Source organism: Amblyomma americanum, chromosome 1 (assembly GCF_052857255.1).
Source record: "Amblyomma americanum isolate KBUSLIRL-KWMA chromosome 1, ASM5285725v1, whole genome shotgun sequence".
NCBI classification, from domain to species: Eukaryota; Metazoa; Arthropoda; class Arachnida; order Ixodida; family Ixodidae; genus Amblyomma; species Amblyomma americanum.
This window is the reverse complement of record NC_135497.1, coordinates 451,511,908-451,532,867: the sequence shown is the minus strand read 5'-3', so window position 1 is coordinate 451,532,867 and position 20,960 is coordinate 451,511,908. Positions and strand designations below refer to the sequence as shown.

At 48.3% G+C, this 20,960-nt stretch overlaps 1 protein-coding gene across 1 annotated transcript in view; it reads right to left on the bottom strand.

The window, feature by feature from the left end:
* Nucleotides 1-20,960, bottom strand: part of dysc (whirlin protein dyschronic) — a 352,774-nt gene that overhangs the window by 298,464 nt on the left and 33,350 nt on the right. The window lies entirely within an intron of this gene.

The window sequence follows — 20,960 nt, the reverse complement described above, 5'->3', positions numbered from 1 at the left end:
AAATCAAGATGGCACATAAACACTAAGGGGGAACGGCCAAGACACAGGCGGAGAATTGCTGGAAACAGGAGCGTTTACAGGGCGAAAAGTATTGGGAATAGGGCATAGGCTGAGAGACTGGACAAGGCAATGACTGTTAACCAGAAGATCGAAGACGGCACCGTGGCTTTATGTGCAGGTTCGAATAAAACGCATATAATGTTTTAATTTCGCATCGACTGAGGGTGGGGAGAGAAAATAAACCTCAAAATGGGAATCGCTGCGCTTCTAGAATAAAATTTTGCACAGCAGAGCGCACACTCCTGTTGCTTCGTCCAAACAAAGAAGCGACAATGGAAAAAACAACCGCAGAGGACACACGCAGACCCAACTGGTGAAAAGGAAGTTGTAATAGGCGCCTCCTCAAAGAAGAGAAGCGATGGCAGAACAGCAGGTAATGATCTGTTGTCTCAGGTTCGGCACAAACTGGGCATAACGAAGAAACCGCCAGAGCAGATCTGTGAAAGTAGAAATGACGAAAGCGGAGGAAGAGGAGGACATGAGAGACAAAGGTGCCTGTTTCTCTTTTTTCTTTTTACATATTTATGCCCAATATCAGCTGTCATTGTGGCTTTCCAGTGATATGAAATCCCCTCGTGAGTATGCGAAAATTCCAAAGGGCACAAACAAGCTGCAGGTATGCTGGCCTCTGCCTCTGTGCCTGTCTTCAATCCTGTTGCCTCCATCTGCCCTTCTCTGGAATCTTCTCCGCTGAGGCCGTTCCACGAGTCCGTCGTTTGGCCAAGAGATGTTTTTTAGCTGAATTTAATCTTAATGTCCCCTTAGGCATTGAGCTATGTCTTTAATCTCCAAAGGTGGGGGTCCGGCATCCTGGTTAGCTAGCCCGCCACAAAGATTGACCCTGGAAGCTTTGGGAAGAAATGGTGTCAGTGTGCTTCCAGTGAAGTTTGTACCTATTGGCGATGGAGCTCTTATGCTTAAAAGCGACTAAAAGGTCCGCGAGTGGGTAAAGGCTGTAACTAGAAACCAAATGGATGTTTCTGAGGCTCGTCCTCTCGGCAGGGGGGGGGGGGTAATTTTGTGCCGATTCCCTTTTCTGGATGTGCAAAGTTCACCGTACTTGCTGCAGTGCACACCGATCGCCTCTTTACCCATAAATTGTTTCCACCGTGAACAAAATTTTGACTTTCACAACCCCAAGTCTGGTGTCCAGCTGGCGGCTAATAATAAAGTTATCAGATAGATGTCCTTCCTTCCTTCCTCCGCTCCTTCATTCTCCTTTTCTTTCCTTCCTTCCTTCCTTCCTTCCTTCCGAGAACCGCGTCGAACTTTTTTGCGTGCAGAAGCCATCGGGTCCACCCAGCCAGCTATAGTGTTGTGTTTGGCTCACGCCAAGTTGAAGCCTGTGTCATGGCAATATCTAGTGTCGCGTATCATTAGTGCAGAACCTCGTTCGCATGTGAATGAGACAGATTTATTAACAGACGACCAAATCAAATTCATTTTATCAAATTGTGGTTGAATGAAACAACTTATTAGTGCTCTGCGCCTGATTGTTGTTGGCGTGCATGCGTCTGCTTTTCAAGGATGCTGCGCAAATCTTATAGAAGCAGTGGACCCCAATTCTGACACTCTTGAATACAGGAGAATAATGGGTTTTGTGTCATCGGCACCGTCACTACTTAGGTACGCGCAGTCTACAGTAACAGGCCAAGCACTCCGAGAAACACCTTTCCATTCGCAGTTTTCACTACGTTTTATGATGCTGATGATGATCCAAACAACAATTGGCGCTTACCCACACAGGGGGATCGGCCAAGAATAGGGAGGTATTAGAGGCTCATCAGCCATACAGCATCAGAAAGAAAAAGATAGAAGAACAAAAAGATTAGAAACAGTAAGGTGAACGATAACAAACGCAGTGCAGTAACACCTGGCGGCACTGTCGAGGATGGAGGAAGTCCTGATTGAAAAGAGGCTTTAACGGAATTATTGAAAGAATTAGCATGGCAGCCGATGTGATTCAAATAGGAAATGTTTAAGGGCAGAACATAGAGCCCTGTGGCTGTAGCCAAGTACTGTGGCGCCAAAAGACGGCACGATGGGGGTGCTCAAGCTGAGGCCAAGCTACTGCAAAGGTTCTTCCAACACCTGTCTTAAAGAGAAGAAATGGCGATAACACGGGCAAAAATGATCGACTGATCCGGGTTCATGGTAAAATGCGCATAGCGAAGAGAGCACCCAACCACAATGTGCTGGTAAAAATTGGCGCTGTAACACGGAAGGGCATTCGCAATAGTGAGACCTCAATCTGTCATCCCCAGTAAAAACTCCTGTTTCAGGGATAACGGAAGGTATTGATAGTCTATGGACGTTAAAAGCGACTCGCTTAGCTCAGTTAATAACGATCGTATCCGAATCCCCGAAGCTGTGACAAACGCTTCGCCGTCTGCTTTTAGCCCAACAACAAGACAGGAGGGTGAGCGGGTGAAGCGAGGGACAAGCTCAAGAAGGAATCAGTAATGAGTGCATAGAATAGCGAGGGATCTAGTTTGCGCAGGGCAAGCGCTGCCGCCAGAACATCCTGCGTGATAAGTAGGAGTGAAATCATGCAATCGCAATGAAAATTACCAGTCTAGCACAGAGCACAAAATTTTCACACCAACCTAATCGTTGTTCTGGGAGGCGTCGGTTCAGATCATATATGTTAGACGGAAGGCTCCCTAAATGGCCCTGTAAAAAGCCGTTCAGAATACGTGGCGGTAACAGTAAAGCATTGCTGGAAAAGATGTTATGAAATATAATTGGAAAAGAGGCCCCACTACTGAGTGGCAGAAGGGCGTCCTATGTTTTCACTCATATGGTTCAAGTAGAATATTCAGAGAACCAACCTGTGGAGTATGAAAACGAGGCCAATGGACGCCGAAGAAGAAGGGTTGACAACAAAAATTATAATAAATGCCCCTTGTGTGTAGGGGCCGTTAAATATCGAGGACAACAACAACAAGACAGAGCGGTCCGGTGAATTTTTCTTCTTGAGTCTTGAGTCTGCACCAAGCTCTGGCCATTCTCCCACCGCGGGTGTCATTCCTTCAGAGGCAACAGCAACAACTTAATTACCTCAATGTGTTTCTTCTGTTTCAATTTGCAACGCACTCAGGGCAATCCCCCACTGTTGGTATGTGCCACTACACCAGAGGCCAACAACAATAAGCGCGATTCATAGAGTTTCAGGTAAGCTGTTTTTGTTGCTGACCTCAGCAATTATGGCACTACCCATGCGGAGGCATCGGCCAAGTATGGTGGTGAATACCAAGAAAAATAATGGAATATTTGCGCGGAAAACAAAGACATGAGGCGGAGAAGTATAATAGTGAAATGTTTGCTGCCTCCAGTCTTTCTCATAAGGAGGAAAACTGCCACTTCGCGCCATTAGTTCGCGCACGGCATACGAAATAATTCAAGCTGGACATGGGATCTTGGAGCTCATAAGCCCTGGTCCAAAGCCGCCGATCGTCACCAGTTATTTGCCTGAAAATATCCAAATCAATTTCTGTTACGCCACGCTCACAGCCGTCATCGCCAAGAAACGTACCAGACGGTGCTACCTATGTGAAACGTGGGCGCAATAGCTCGAGTGAAATATCGTGCTAAATTCCAGTGTGCCTCAGCACCGATTGTGAGTGCTAGGTCTTAGTTCTCGCAGTTCTAGGTTACCAAGTGACCCCAATATCGTCTTTCTGAAGCAGAGTTCAGTTAATTCTACATGTTCTGAGCGTTTTTAGCTTCAGTTCTATACACCCGTTTCGTTCCCAGTTCTATTTCAAGAAAGAAGACTAGTCAAGACTGCGGAAAGAAAAGAAAGCAGGCGACATTTATTCTTCAACGAACAAAGAAAAAAAAGAGGTTGACAATGAAGGCTCCAGGAAGTACGCGCCAGTCGGGGGCAAACAAAAAAAAACCGCTTGACAAAGAAGGCTTCTGTAATCCTGGGCCAGTCGGGGTCGAACAAAGCAGAAGGAAAAAAAAATGCTTAGCCATGAAGGCTTCAGGATCTCCAGGCCAGTCGAGGGCATTTCCTACTGGCACACGGGCGTGGTTTGAATTTCTCTCCTTGTCGATTCTTCTACTCTTCTGGGTCGTCAGCAGGGCGCTCCTCCTGAGGTGGCAAGGAGATGACCGCGAAGATGATCATCACCGATTCACCGGCCAGCCATGAGCGCAGAAGGTCTGGCGGAACTGATTCAACCGGGAACAGGGGAAGAACAGGTCCGGATGCGTTTTGTTCAGTCGGTCGGTCAAGAGCCATGCTCTGGTGCTGAGCCGGGGCAAGCGATGCTGGCAGACGGACCCAGCCATGCTCCGACGAATTTTGGGGAAGTTGTATCTCACCAGTGTCACTTTGCCCTGGGGTATGCTGCGTCTCGGATGGCGAGGTGATATTGGTCGACGAGTTCAATGGGTCTTCTTGGTCTTCTTCCATTGAAGGAAAAGGAAGTCTACGTCCTGGAGTGCAAGGAGCCTTGAAACGATTCACTGGGCGTCGGCGGCGGGGGAACCGATCTGAATTCGGGGGAAGCGGTGGCAGGCCCAGGCCGGAGCCCATGTTCGGAGGAGTCGGCAGCAAGTTGCGCAGGTGCCGCTGCAGAGCCGCATCGAGAGATCGGATGAGGGAGTCCAGGAGTCGTTGGGGATCCAGAAACCGGAGCAGGTCTTCCGGTCGAGGGCCGGAATTGTCGAGACCGCAGTTGCGTCGCCCCATCGCGAGAGTCGAGGCGCCAAACCTTGCGACACGGCTCTCAGGTGCGGACGTAGTTGACTGGGATCCCCGCCAAGCTGTGAACCCTCTGAGGAGCAGCGGAGGGAACCGACCAGCACAGCTGCCAAGGTGAGAGCCGTCTGAGAAGCGGCCAGCGCTCGTCTAGACCGGGAGGCCAAGAGCGAGCCACACGAGCGCACGCAGCAGCGGCTAGTCAGTCGAAGCAGCACACGTCTTGCATGTGATTGGTTAATTGATTGATGATTGACTCCACTCTGCAGTGGGCGTAATCATGCTGTTGCTGATGATGATGATTGCCCCCTGATGATGATTGCATCAGTGCATACGCAGGGTACCACCGGTGCGCAAGCAATGCAACTGTTACTCCTTTTCAGTCCATGCCTTTCTTGAGATAGAATCTACCGGTGTTGCACTCCTGCGTGCATTTGTTTTGCTGTTATTGAGTACAGGTGAATCGCAACATCTTCCTCCAAATTCTTGGCAGATTTCCCAGTGTGGGTATCTGCCACATTCTGTAAGGCTAACAAGAACACAACCTATGAACGCTTACTGGCAGTAACGTTGAGCTAGGGCAGAGCTGACTAAAATTAATTATTGCGGCATCAAATGCAAGCCGGAAAGCCGCAATACTGGCGTTTTTATTGTTAGGACATGCCATACAAAACAGATAACTGGGCGTGTTGGCATGACTGCATCTTGGCACACAGCGCGACCTGCATAATAAGTTAATTGGCCTCAAATCAAGATGGCACATAAACACTAAGGGGGAACGGCCAAGACACAGGCGGAGAATTGCTGGAAACAGGAGCGTTTACAGGGCGAAAAGTATTGGGAATAGGGCATAGGCTGAGAGACTGGACAAGGCAATGACTGTTAACCAGAAGATCGAAGACGGCACCGTGGCTTTATGTGCAGGTTCGAATACAACGCATATAATGTTTTAATTTCGCATCGACTGAGGGTGGGGAGGGAAAATAAACCTCAAAATGGGAATCGCTGCGCTTCTAGAATAAAATTTTGCACAGCAGAGCGCACACTCCTGTTGCTTCGTCCAAACAAAGAAGCGACAATGGAAAAAACAACCGCAGAGGACACACGCAGACCCAACTGGTGAAAAGGAAGTTGTAATAGGCGCCTCCTCAAAGAAGAGAAGCGATGGCAGAACAGCAGGTAATGATCTGTTGTCTCAGGTTCGGCACAAACTGGGCATAACGGGGAAACCGCCAGAGCAGATCTGTGAAAGTAGAAATGACGAAAGCGGAGGAAGAGGAGGACATGAGAGACAAAGGTGCCTGTTTCTCTTTTTTTCTTTTTACATATTTATGCCCAATATCAGCTGTCATTGTGGCTTTCCAGTGATATGAAATCCCCTCGTGAGTATGCGAAAATTCCAAAGGGCACAAACAAGCTGCAGGTCTGCTGGCCTCTGCCTCTGTGCCTGTCTTCAATCCTGTTGCCTCCATCTGCCCTTCTCTGGAATCTTCTCCGCTGAGGCCGTTCCACGAGTCCTTCGTTTGGCCAAGAGATGTTTTTTAGCTGAATTTAATCTTAATGTCCCCTTAGGCATTGAGCTATGTCTTTAATCTCCCAAGGTGGGGGTCCGGCATCCTGGTTAGCTAGCCCGCCACAAAGATTGACCCTGGAAGCTTTGGGAAGAAATGGTGTCAGTGTGCTTCCAGTGAAGTTTGTACCTATTGGCGATGGAGCTCTTATGCTTAAAAGCGCCTAAAAGGTCCGCGAGTGGGTAAAGGCTGTAACTAGAAACCAAATGGATGTTTCTGAGGCTCGTCCTTTCGGCAGGGGGGGGGGGTAATTTTGTGCCGATTCCCTTTTCTGGATGTGCAAAGTACACCGTACTTGCTGCAGTGCACACCGATCGCCTCTTTACCCATAAATTGTTTCCACCGTGAACAAAATTTTGACTTTCACAACCCCAAGTCTGGTGTCCAGCTGGCGGCTAATAATAAAGTTATCAGATAGATGTCCTTCCTTCCTTCCTCCGCTCCTTCCTTCCTTCCTTCCTTCCTTCCTTCCTTCCTTCCGAGAACCGCGTCGAACTTTTTTGCGTGCAGAAGCCATCGGGTCCACCCAGCCAGCTATAGTGTTGTGTTTGGCTCACGCCAAGTTGAAGCCTGTGTCATGGCAATATCTAGTGTCGCGTATCATTAGTGCAGAACCTCGCTCGCATGCGAATGAGACAGATTTATTAACAGACGACCAAATCAAATTCATTTTATCAAATTGTGGTTGAATGAAACAACTTATTAGTGCTCTGCGCCTGATTGTTGTTGGCGTGCATGCGTCTGCTTTTCAAGGATGCTGCGCAAATCTTATAGAAGCAGTGGACCCTAATTCTAACACTCTTGAATACAGGAGAATAATGGGTTTTGTGTCATCGGCACCGTCACTACTTAGGTACGCGCAGTCTACAGTAACAGGCCAAGCACTCCGAGAAACACCTTTCCATTCGCAGTTTTCACTACGTTTTATGATGCTGATGATGATCCAAACAACAATTGGCGCTTACCCACACAGGGGGATCGGCCAAGAATAGGGAGGTATTAGAGGCTCATCAGCCATACAGCATCAGAAAGAAAAAGATAGAAGAACAAAAAGAATAGAAACAGTAAGGTGAACGATAACAAACGCAGTGCAGTAACACCTGGCGGCACTGTCGAGGATGGAGGAAGTCCTGATTGAAAAGAGGCTTTAACGGAATTATTGAAAGAATTAGCATGGCAGCCGATGTGATTCAAATAGGAAATTTTTAACGGCAGAACATAGAGCCCTGTGGCTGTAGCCAAGTACTGTGGCGCCAAAAGACGGCACGATGGGGGTGCTCAAGCTGAGGCCAAGCTACTGCAAAGGTTCTTCCAACACCTGTCTTAAAGAGAAGAAATGGCGATAACACGGGCAAAAATGATCGACTGATCCGGGTTCATGGCAAAATGCGCATAGCGAAGAGAGCACCCAACCACAATGTGCTGGTAAAAGTTGGCGCTGTAACACGGAAGGGCATTCGCAATAGTGAGACCTCAATCTGTCATCCCCAGTAAAAACTCCTGTTTCAGGGATAACGGAAGGTATTGATAGTCTATGGACGTTAAAAGCGACTCGCTTAGCTCAGTTAATAACGATCGTATCCGAATCCCCGAAGCTGTGACAAACGCTTCGCCGTCTGTTTTTAGCCCAACAACAAGACAGGAGGGTGAGCGGGTGAAGCGAGGGACAAGCTCAAGAAGGAATCAGTAATGAGTGCATAGAATAGCGAGGGATCTAGTTTGCGCAGGGCAAGCACTGCCGCCAGAACATCCTGCGTGATAAGTAGGAGTGAAATCATGCAATCGCAATGAAAATTACCAGTCTAGCACAGGGCACAAAATTTTCACACCAACCTAATCGTTGTTCTGGGAGGCGTCGGTTCAGATCATATATGTTAGACGGAAGGCTCCCTAAATGGCCCTGTAAAAAGCCGTTCAGAATACGTGGCGGTAACAGTAAAGCATTGCTGGAAAAGATGTTATGAAATATAATTGGAAAAGAGGCCCCACTACTGAGTGGCAGAAGGGCGACCTATGTTTTCACTCATATGGTTCAAGTAGAATATTCAGAGAACCAACCTGTGGAGTATGAAAACGAGGCCAATGGACGCCGAAGAAGAAGGGTTGACAACAAAAATTATAATAAATGCCCCTTGTGTGTAGGGGCCGTTAAATATCGAGGACAACAACAACATGACAGAGCGGTCCGGTGAATTTTTCTTCTTGAGTCTTGAGTCTGCACCAAGCTCTGGCCATTCTCCCACCGCGGGTGTCATTCCTTCAGAGGCAACAGCAACAACTTAATTACCTCAATGTGTTTCTTCTGTTTCAATTTGCAACGCACTAAGGGCAATCCCCCACTGTTGGTATGTGCCACTACACCAGAGGCCAACAACAATAAGCGCGATTCATAGAGTTTCAGGTAAGCTGTTTTTGTTGCTCTCCTCAGCAATTATGGCACATACCCATGCGGAGGCATCGGCCAAGTATGGTGGTGAATACCAAGAAAAATAATGGAATATTTGCGCGGAAAACAAAGACATGAGGTGGAGAAGTATAATAGTGAAATGTTTGCTGCCTCCAGTCTTTCTCATAAGGAGGAAAACTGCCACTTCGCGCCATTAGTTCGCGCACGGCATACGAAATAATTCAAGCTGGACATGGGATCTTGGAGCTCATAAGCCCTGGTCTAAAGCCGCCGATCGTCACCAGTTATTTGCCTGAAAATATCCAAACATCAATTTCTGTTACGCCACGCTCACAGCCGTCATCGCCAAGAAACGTACCTGACGGTGCTACCTATGTGAAACGTGGGCGCAATAGCTCGAGTGAAATATCGTGCTAAATTCCAGTGTGCCTCAGCACCGATTGTGAGTGCTAGGTCTTAGTTCTCGCAGTTCTAGGTTACCAAGTGACCCCAATATCGTCTTTCTGAAGCAGAGTTCAGTTAATTCTACATGTTCTGAGCGTTTTTAGCTTCAGTTTTATACACCAGTTTCGTTCCCAGTTCTATTTGAAGAAAGAAGACTAGTCAAGACTGCGGAAAGAAAAGAAAGCAGGCGACATTTATTCTTCAACGAACAAAGAAAAAAAAGAGGTTGACAATGAAGGCTCCAGGAAGTACGCGCCAGTCGGGTGCAAACAAAAAAAAACCGCTTGACAAAGAAGGCTTCTGTAATCCTGGGCCAGTCGGGGTCGAACAAAGCAGAAGGAAAAAAAATGCTTAGCCATGAAGGCTTCAGGATCTCCAGGCCAGTCGAGGGCATTTCCTACTGGCACACGGGCGTGGTTTGAATTTCTCTCCTTGTCGATTCTTCTACTCTTCTGGGTCGTCAGCAGGGCGCTCCTCCTGAGGTGGCAAGGAGATGACCGCGAAGATGATCATCACTGATTCACCGGCCAGCCATGAGCGCAGAAGGTCTGGCGGAACTGATTCAACCGGGAACAGGGGAAGAACAGGTCCGGATGCGTTTTGTTCAGTCGGTCGGTCAAGAGCCATGCTCTGGTGCTGAGCCGGGGCAAGCGATGCTGGCAGACGGACCCAGCCATGCTCCGACGAATTTTGGGGAAGTTGTATCTCACCAGTGTCACTTTGCCCTGGGGTATGCTGCGTCTCGGATGGCGAGGTGATATTGGTCGACGAGTTCAATGGGTCTTCTTGGTCTTCTTCCATTGAAGGAAAAGGAAGTCTACGTCCTGGAGTGCGGGGAGCCTTGAAACGATTCACTGGGCGTCGGCGGCGGGGGAACCGGTCTGAATTCGGGGGAAGCGGTGGCAGGCCCAGGCCGGAGCCCATGTTCGGAGGAGTCGGCAGCAAGTTGCGCAGGTGCCGCTGCAGAGCCGCATCGAGAGATCGGATGAGGGAGTCCAGGAGTCGTTGGGGATCCAGAAACCGGAGCAGGTCTTCCGGTCGAGGGCCGGAATTGTCGAGGCCGCAGTTGCGTCGCCCCATCGCGAGAGTCGAGGCGCCAAACCTTGCGACACGGCTCTCAGGTGCGGACGTAGTTGACTGGGATCCCCGCCAAGCTGTGAACCCTCTGAGGAGCAGCGGAGGGAACCGACCAGCACAGCTGCCAAGGTGAGAGCCGTCTGAGAAGCGGCCAGCACTCGTCTAGACCGGGAGGCCAAGAGCGAGCCACACGAGCGCACGCAGCAGCGGCTAGTCAGTCGAAGCAGCACACGTCTTGCATGTGATTGGTTAATTGATTGATGATTGACTCCACTCTGCAGTGGGCGTAATCATGCTGTTGCTGATGATGATGATTGCCCACTGATGATGATTGCATCAGTACATACGCAGGGTACCACCGGTGCGCAAGCAATGCAACTGTTACTCCTTTTCAGTCCATGCCTTTCTTGAGATAGAATCTACCGGTGTTGCACTCCTGCGTGCATTTGTTTTGCTGTTATTGAGTACAGGTGAATCGCAACATCTTCCTCCGAATTCTTGGCAGATTTCCCAGTGTGGGTATCTGCCACATTCTGTAAGGCTAACAAGAACACAACCTATGAACGCTTACTGGCAGTAACGTTGAGCTAGGGCAGAGCTGACTAAAATTAATTATTGCGGCATCAAATGCAAGCCGGAAAGCCGCAATACTGGCACTTTTATTGCTAGGACATGCCATGCAAAAACCGATAACTGGGCGTGTTGGCACGACTGCATCTTGGCACACAGTGCGACCTGCGTGATAAGTTGGTTGGCCTCAAATAAATTAGGCACATAAACACTACGGGGGAGCGGCCAAGACACAGGCGGCGAATTGTTGGAAACAGGAGCGTTTACAGGGTGAAACGAAGTGGTAATAGGGCATAGGCTGACAGATTGGACAACGCAATGACTGTTAACTAGGGGATCGAAGACGGCACAATGGCTTTATGTGCAAGTTCGAATACAACGCATGTAATGATTTAATTTCACACTGACTGAGGGCGGGGAGGGAAAAATAAACATCACAATGGGAGGAAATTTTGCACAGCAGAGCGCACACTCCTGTTGCTTCGTCCAAACAAAGAAGCGGCAATGGAAAAAAAAACAACCGCAGAGGTTACAGGTAGACCCAACTGGTGAAAACGAATGTGTAACAGGCGCCTCTGCAAAGAAGAGAAGAGGCGGCAGAACAGCAGGTAGTGATCTGTTGTCTCAGGTTCGGCGCAAACTGGGCACAACGGGGAAACCGCCAGAGCTGATCTGTGAAGGTAGAAATGACGAAAGCGGAGGAAGAGGAGGACATGAGAGACAAGGGTGCTTGGTTCTCTTTTTCTCTTTTGACATAATTACGCGCAATATCAGCTGTCTTTGTGGCTTTCCTGTGTAATGAAATCCCCTCGTGAGTATGTGAAAGTTCCCAAGGGCATAAACAAGGTGCAGGTCGGCCGGCCTCTGCCTGTGTGCCTGTCTTCAATCCTGTTGCCTCCTACTGACTTCTCTGCAATTTTCTCCGGTGGGGCCGTTCCTTGTGTCCGGCATTGGCCAGTTTATTTAGCTGAATTTGTGGTTAATGCCCCCTTATGAAACGAGCTATATCTTTAGCCTCCCAAAGTGGGGGTCCGGCATCCTGGTTAGCCAGCCTGCCGGCCCAAAGCTTGCCCCTGTAATCTTTCGGAAGGAATGGTGTCAGTGTGCTTCCAGTGAAGTTTGTACCTATTGACGATGGAGCCCTTATGCCTAGAACCCCCTAATTGGTCCTTGAGTGGGTAAAGGCTATTACTAGCCACCATATGGATGTTTCTGAGGCTCGTCCTTTCGGCAAGGGGGGAATTTTGTGCCGATTCTCGGATGTGCAATGCGTAGCGTACTTGCTGCAGTGCACACCCCTCGCCTCTTTACCCATAAATTCTTTCCACGCTGAACAATTGGCCTGCACCAGTGGCATCAGCCACGGTATGGACCCGCTGGTCTCTCCTTAGGAAATGCTTGAGGACTTCAAGGAAGCCGCTGTGAGCATCATCTCGTTTTTCCGGTTAGCAGAGATGCTGATGGATCTAGCGTGGCGACTGGATCCATGATCGCGGCATTTTGCGGCGTCTTCCTGCCTGTCCGAGCTTAAAGTATGACCCATAGTTTACTAAGTGGAACCATTACATCTTGTACCTTTGCGGTGCAGGAATTTCTGCCGCTTTGGTCTCAGCAAAAAAGCTTGCAAACCGACAACGCGCTGCGAACTTTGAGAGGACAACAACTATTCAGACCTTAGAAGGTCTGATGTGGCTATTGGAAGCATTTGTAGCGGCGATGACCCGGCTGATGATAATAGTTGTCAAATACTTTCTGATGGACAGAATGTCCTGGAAATCACCCAGCCCAAGAGGTGTTCCAGAGCGGTGCCTATGCGCTCTACAGGGTGTTTAAGTAATATTGAACTGAGCACTGATATTCAGCAGGCTTCTTAATTGATATTGAATAGCTAACTTTCTAACTATTACTGTTAGGCTTCATAATTATTGAGAGGCGAGTAGCCCACCGTAGTACCCGTATCAGTTTTTAGAACTTCGAAAGCGCGTTTACCATCGGCCCTGTGGCCCAACAAATTTTGGCTACATCACACCAAAATGCATCCGCTTTCGAGAAGCTGCTAGGAAAAGCAACATCTCCAGTGCACTAACTCGTCGAAACAACCAAAACGTGCTGGGCCACAGCGCCGAGGACTACCGCGTTTTCGAAATTCTAAATACTGATATAGATATTACTTACGGTGGGATACACGCCTCTCCGTAATTAGAAAGACTAGCCGTAATAGTTAAAAAGTAAACTATTCAATATTAGTTAACCAGCCTGCTAGTTAGCATGTCTTAGCTGTATTCTGATGTACTATATTGCTGGCAATGCTGTGCCGAAAAAAAAACTCTAACTGGAAAAGACTATCAAAAATAAATATAAAGTCTTTAGTGAAACGCCCTGTATAATAGGGAAAGGCATTTTTATGCAGGCCTTGCAAGGACAACTGGTTCTGATGTAGAAGTGGTTTTAACGAAGTCAGTTTCAACTTTTGGGAAGGCGCTTGCAGGCGTCGTGGATCGCGTGTTGACCGTGTTCAGCGAAGATTTTTCTCAGGTGATTTCTACTCAGTTGCATCAACAGCAGTTGGAAATCCTGTACCGCCACTATATCGTTTCTTTAGTGTAACTGGTGACCCTATCCAGACTCCTACACCTCCTTCGTTCACGCAGTTGCTGATAGAAGGTCCCGGGGATGTCCACCTCACTACCGTTTTCTCCACGAACTTCGAGATGGCGAGCCCTACCCAGAAGCGTCGCGCTTCTCCGGCTCAGCAACCACTAGCTTCGGTAACACTTTTTTTGGTTGTTGAACGTTTTTCCTCTTTTTCTCCATTGAAGAGTGCCCACAGAAACACTATAAGCAAGAAAGGTTCCCCTAGCATTCAGCACATGACCAATGTGTTGAAGGAGGCTGTTACAGGCTCTTTGCTATTACAGTAATCATGGTCGGGGTTAAAAGTGCTACAGTGGAATTTCCGTTAAGCCGCATCTTCTATTCACGATTTACAAAACCTTATCTCACATTTCAGCCCAAACATAAGTTTAATTCCAGAAACTTGATTTCCACCAAATTCAATAAGGTAGAGAGTTGGGCGAGTTTAATCGGATTTATGGTGAAAGTAGCTCAAAAGACGGCGACGAAAGAAAAAAGCACAGCACGACATGCGAGCGCAACTAAATCTTCATTGCAAGAACCCGGGTAAACCAACCTTAAGAAAATTTTCTAAGAAAAATAGTAAAAGGGTAGGGACTAAATAGATAACATGAATAGCGCTGGACAAGATGTTTAACTGAGGAAAAAGGCAGAGTAACAAGATACATGGTACACTGTCTAGATTACACCACTGTCGCAATCAAGGACCACCAGAAGAAAACTAGTTCCACATGTGGTCTAGATATTTTGCGTAGTTCTTATGCAGTCACAGCAACTGATGCTATGCTAAGATTATCTGTGCCAAGAAATGCAAAACGCCTAGATAATGTCTCGTGAAAATCGCTCCTTTCACGTTGCTAAAATTTATCCTTGCTCATAAAGCAGGCTACATTCCCGGAAGTGATCAACCAGATGTGAAGACTGATCCTGAAAGCGATTTTTCATGTTCCTTCAGTCGCACGTTCAGACAACGCCCTGTTTGACCTATGTAGGTTTTGCAACAAGAAACAGGCAGTTCGTACACCCCGCCCGATTTGCAATGGGACGAACGCTGCGGAATGACAAAGGTGTCATTCCTGAGGGTTCGTTCCTTGCAAATAGGGCGTGGTGTACGAACCCCCGGTGCTTCTGGTTTCGAATAACTCCTTGATTTCGTTTTGAAAGTTCACCCTGACGTTATTTTACTTAAAGGTTCTCAGTTCTTCTCAAAAAAGACATTCTCTCAACAACTTTCGTGCGTTTCGCTTAGATCGCTCAGGGTAGGGGCGGCGGGTTATTTGTTTTAACGTCGTTTAAAATGTGCCATACGATTACTGCCACATTTGAGCCTGTCTTGCCATGACTTTGAAATTCTTGGCTTTGTGCTTGTGATAGCTACATTTCAAACGACGTTCGGTCCACATATCAGCTTGATTCCCTCTTGGCATGTTGTTCGCAAACCCTACACCTTGCAGGTGATTTACACTCTAATCATATTTCTTGGGGCCCAAAAACAGATTCGTTTGGGAGTAGGTTGTGGGAATGAATTCATGAGAAAGGCTTCCATTGTCGTAATTCCAGTAACACCTGCATGCGCAGGCAGTGCTCTTCGGCTCTAGACCTCACTTTTTACACGTATGGTATACTACCTTCAGCTTTGTGAAAGAGAACGCTCGAGCGTTCAGATAGCTTGGGCAGATAGTTTTGAACTCTGTTTGGGGTGATACATGGCGGACGCTTTTCGCACCGCGGTGGAAAGGGTTCAGCTGCCTTGTCTGCTCCTGGCAATGGAGGATCGCACCTCCCTTTCCAATTTGTTTCCGAAAGCGGCCACCGTGTGCAGCCGCAAGTAGGGTTCCAGGCTACCTGTCATGAGCTGGCGTGTTTCCTTCCATACAGCTGACGACAGCAGTCTTCACTTTGTGGACGACCATAGACAGTAGAATAAGCAGTGATGATGTCCGTACCATCTATAGTTTACACGGTTATGGTCGGACTTCGCCGCTCGCAAGAGACGCTGTGTAAATTATGGTAGGTTAGCGTCAAATAAAGATACCAAACTACTGGAGAGTGGCCAAGACACAGGCAGTGAATTGCAGGTCACAGAAGCGTTTTCAGGAAAAGGAAAAAGAACGTAATAATAGGTTATGTCTGACAGATTGGGGGCGGATAGATAAGGGACTTGTTAAGTAGGAGATTGAATACGGGACAATGGCTTTATGTGAAAAATGGGATATAATGTATGTAATGTTTCGCGTTGGCATTGACTGGGCTGGAAGACGAAGAAGAAAAAACTACTGGGTGGCGCTTAAGTCTGCTTACGTGCTATGAATGCGAAAGCATTGTGCATTATTGCTGTTTCAGTTGGTGCGTTTGTGGTTTGTGCGTTTGTGTAATCTAGTTCGCGTTGGTCACCAAACCACACTTCATTCAGAGCTATGTGGGTTAATGCCCATATATGCCGAAATTATCTACTTAACATACCACCACCAGCGCAGTGGCGCAGCGGTTAAACGATGCGCCATTGCACTGGCAGGTGGCGGTTCCTGTCACAGTCACCCGCAGAGATTGTGCCACCCACGTTGCTCTTCTCGAGCAACTTCTTGCGCGGCGCACCTCCGAACCTACCCGAGTTACTCGGTAGTAACTCGGGTAAGCTCGGGTAAGAGTCCACACTTTCTGTTAACACTTTCTCTATACACTATCTGTACACACTTTCTGAACACACAATTTGCACACACTTCCCTGAACTCCCGCAAGAGCCAAGTAATGCTTACGCATTAAAAAAAACTCACAATGGGAGTCGCTGCGCGACTAGAAGGAAATCTTGCTAGCAGAGTGCACACTCCTGTTGCTTCGTCCAAGCAAAGACGCGCCCATCGAAAGAACAACCGCAGTGGGCACACGCAGACGCACCCGTTGACACTGAATCTGTAGTAAGCGCCTCCTCAACGAGAAGTGACGGCAGAACATCAGGTTGTCGTCTTTCGCCTCAGGGTTCGCACAAAATGGGCACAGTGGGGAGACGGCCAAGCCAGATCTGTGAAGGTCGAAGTTTAGCAGTGGAACCCGGCAAAGCAAACGCGTGACAGAGCACCACTCTTTGCTACTCCAAGGATGCAGAAGGGGCTGATAGTCGGGAGATGATGTAAGAGCCGAGGCAGCAAATTCCTGAAATATTGTGTAGCTGCGAAACCTCACCGCAGGTTGGCAGGACAGCAGTAATTGGGCCGCAGAGGGAGGGCCTTGCTAATGAATCTGCAACCTCATTTAAGTGAAAGCCCATGTGATCCGGTACACAAAGCAATAGCGCCGCGTCCGTGGTTTCATGACTGCATGATGTCATTCAACCAGCTGAACTTTCTGCAGCGCGGTATAGCGTGGCCTCCGATTTCTTGTGGTGGGATCATGCGGACACTCACGCCATCAGTGAGAGAAATCTGTGTGATGAAGTTGGCTCCATATTCAGTGCCAGTTTAACTGGTCAAACCACAAGTATCATGCTGCCCTTTTAAACGCACTGTAGCAACAGCGAAGCAAAATCACAAAGCTGGCTTGCATTCCTTTTTGTCACGTGCACACAACCTGCGCGCTATTCGATTTCTGCGCCGTTTTAAATCCCCACAGCAGGCGGTGTGGTCTCCACCTGTGGTGTTGAGCCCTAGCAAGGCGGTTGACTTATTGGTCCTGAAGAGCAGCGCGAACATGGACACGGACAGAAGTAAGGCACACAGACGGCCGCTTTCCTCGTCCAAGTTTGCGCTGTTCTTCAGGAAAATGTCGCACCAACTCGCCCAAGCATCCGCTTTAATGACCTATTGCATACCACTGCTCGCTGTCCCGCAGCTCGCTTTTCATCGCCATACCCGAGGCTTCTGCCATTCCCTATTAAGGTGGCTTATTTTGTCGAGGTGAAAATGCCAGAGCTGACATATGTTACTGTAAGGCACCGGCGCCACACAGCGGTCACGTTTAATCGTGCGAGGCGGAGACGAAGAAAGAGGACATGGGAAGCGAGACACGCGACTTGTCCGCGCGAGATTAAAAGAAGACGGCGATGTGAGACACGCGACTCGTGGGAAAGAGAAGCTTTTTCATTATTATTTTTTCTTCTAACCCCCTGACCACCCTTAACCATCTCTGTCACGGAAACTGAGTTGCCCAATTTTTTAGGTCATCCTATGTTTCCCACATACAATTCGCAATACGAGTTGTTACTGCCTCGTTATGACCAATCCCCTTTGTTGGGCACGTGTCCTTTTGTGAGGCAAACAACAACAGCTACCCGGGGTTCCAGACCCGGGCCTCTCGAAGCTTCCAGGAATTCTGGACGTGGGCCTCGCCAAGCTGCCCGGGATCCCACACCTGAGCCTCGCCAGAGTTGCCCGGGATACCAGACCTGGGCTGACCGCCAACTCGCACTGGGGTGCCGGGATCTAGGCTTCGCTGTCGCTCGCCCAGGAGCTTCCATGGAGCTTCCATGCCCCATTGTCTAATCGGGACTCCTGACGACCTGCCTTGGGGCGCTCTACCTTTACGGGCTTCCTGACTCGGGTACGATGGCTAGCCCGGACCACAGACCGCCGACCGCTCGCGACGCCACCTCTTCTGCTGTCCCACGGTCCGAACACTTAAGTGAACACTTTCCTTTTTCCCTCAAGCATTTCTCCCTCTGCTTTTTGTGTGCGTTCGTACTTTTTATTTTCCCCTTTCCGAATTAGAGCGTCTTTTTGCTTTCTTTTCATGCGGTGTGTGTCCTTATGTGGTAGAAGGCTCGACAGTTCGTGTGCGAACAGTGCATGTGTTTGAGAGAGAGGGAAACTCTTACAACGAAGGAATTTGTGGCATGATATGCCAATGGTATAGGCATAAGCAAATACATGTGGCCTTAAGTGGCAGAGGGTCTCGTCTTTACGTACCGTCCCTCCGAGGGTAACAGCCGCTGGAGAAACCTGTCCTGCAGTCTTCCCTGGCAGTTACCTTAGCAACCCGCCTCTCTATCTCTGGCCCCGAAAGTCAAGATGGAAAAGGTACGTGAAGCAAGTAATATACGTCGAACTTCTAAACTGGAACAGGCTCGCTAGTAGTGGTTCCGGCGGCCGCCATCTTGCCAGGGGCAGAAAAGACGTACCATCGATAGTATTCACTTTTTCTCCTGCGTACGCGGGGCTGCGGCGTGTTCATGCACTGATGCGCTTCTTCTGGTGTACTGCATGCGCACGCGAAAGATATTCTAACCAGGACCTTCAGGACTTAAGCATATCCTCGGGTTAACTACAGCCGGTGATTTACCGCTTGACGTGCCACTCCTGCGTGCTGATGCTAGCAGTGCACTGGAAAATAACTTGTTGCGCTGGCCGAGTTAGAGAGCGCTTGTATCAGAACAGACTTCCACTCATATTATGTTGACAAGTTTGATTGCGATATCGACTGAGCTATCACCTTGCTGCCATGTTCCTTCGGGCGCGGTTCCCTCTTTGACGGATTCGAAGCGACACCAAGTAGTAAACGAAGTAACGGCTCTTGATGGACTGCCTAGATTGATGGAATGAGTATATAACACACACACACACACACATCTCTGCGTGGTAGGTTTGCCCAAGATGACAGCCTTCCATCTGCGTGAGAGCATGCTGTGCGGCCGGACGGGTGGAGGCCAGAAGGTGGCTACCGGCTCTTTTCGCCCAATTTTGAAACCGAACATTCCGACAGAACTGGGCAGGGCGTCAGACTGCGGCACCGGAAACAATAGTAGCCGCGTTATTTGCAGAAGCCAGGCGGTCTAAAAAAAGCGCACCAAATATTTCTGCAAAAGAGAATTTGCTTGAGAAGAATTGCTGGGCTCAGTTGTTCCCACACGCTTTTTTTTTCAACACAAAGGCAGGCACAGAGGGAAAGACGGCACAGCTGCGCTGACTCACGCTCCTCTAATGTCACACACCACGCATACATGCATATGCTCATCGGCATGTCAGCGAAAGCAAGGAACAAGAAAACACATTGAGCGATAAGACGTACATGTCCTTCCTTCATAGTGCTGAACAACTGCGCATGTGAGTAGCCAGATCACAATAAAAACAACGGCGCACCCGCCAACCAATAAATAAAAACAGCGAAGCGTAACAGCATGTGAAAACGCAGTCCTGAGAAAGTCATCGCTAGGTCTCCACAATGTCTAAGAATCAACGCAATTTTTTACTTAAGAAAACAGACGCACTTATCCAAATACCTTTCAATATCGTCAGCTTCAACTATTTCCCTTGTTGTGCCTTCGCCTCACCTACGCAGAATTTTGGTCCTCTCATGCAAAGAATTTAGTACAAAGAGCCATCGTTCAAGCATGCCTAAGTAACACCCTTTACAACTCTTGTGAGCGCCGCCGCCTTTGAAAGGCTCTCCAAATTCAAGCGTCCCGGACCAAGAGTCCAGGCTACCCTCCTGCGCTCTTCATCTCCGTAGTGCAAGTCATATTCAGAAATTTCAAAAAACTAAGTCGCAAAGCTAATGGCGGTTAACCATTTGGCACCAAAAAAAGTTCCCTAAATCCCTACATGCATGCTATTTCCCATAGGCTTAGAAAAAATTTGGAAACAAGTGGGTGGGAAAGCGGCCTTTTCGGCATCGGAAAAATTATCGAAACTTAGAACAAAGGTTTACTCTACTATTACTGGGATCGGAAGCTCTTCCGCGAAGCATCTTTCACGCTTTGCGGCCTCTGCAGACATGCTAGTATATTCAGTTGCCTTGTCTTGTGAGCAGAGGCTATGTCGGTTAAACTGACAGGTGTTTTTAAAAAAATGCTTTAAAAACACCACTGTAACGTCACTGAGATTATCTCTGAGAACTGTGCATTGCCATGACTGAGAGCACTGTTCTGCTTTATAAAAAAAAAACAATTTTGTGCAGGTGCATGAGAAGAGTGTTCCCGGTTAGTGCGACTTTCCGGCAAGTAATGTAGTAATTTGGTAAAATCGTGATCTTGTGATACCTTTAACGACCAACACAAGATGTGCTAATACAAGTGCGGTTGGAGCCAGAGGGCACGCGGCTTTCAAAGCAACGAAATGGCAGTCAGCCGCCAGGGCGGCTTCTCCGCTTTGTATAAATGCAGTAAACTGAAGCATAAAACGAAAAAAAAACATCCACGGTGATGTGTAAATGAACCGGCCGAGCCTAAGCACGCAAGAGCGGTGACAGTCATCTGCGACGGTGGCTTCTCAGTGCATAAATGTAATGGGGAGAAGCGTTTCAAAGAACAACGGAAAAACGAAGAAGAAACGAAGGCAAAATGTTGTGAAGTTTATTCCGCACTGAAGACAACGCAAATGCGGTTAGAAGTCTTCGAGCACTAGAAACTTTCCGTGCGCCAACGAGCGCTGACCAGCCTTTTTACTTAGTAAGCCAAAGTGTTGAACTACAGCTTCTTGTCGCACTCTTCAAAACTTTTTCAAGACAGTTTTGAATAATACGCTTTCGTGGATAACACGTTTTTCTTCCAAATAAAAAA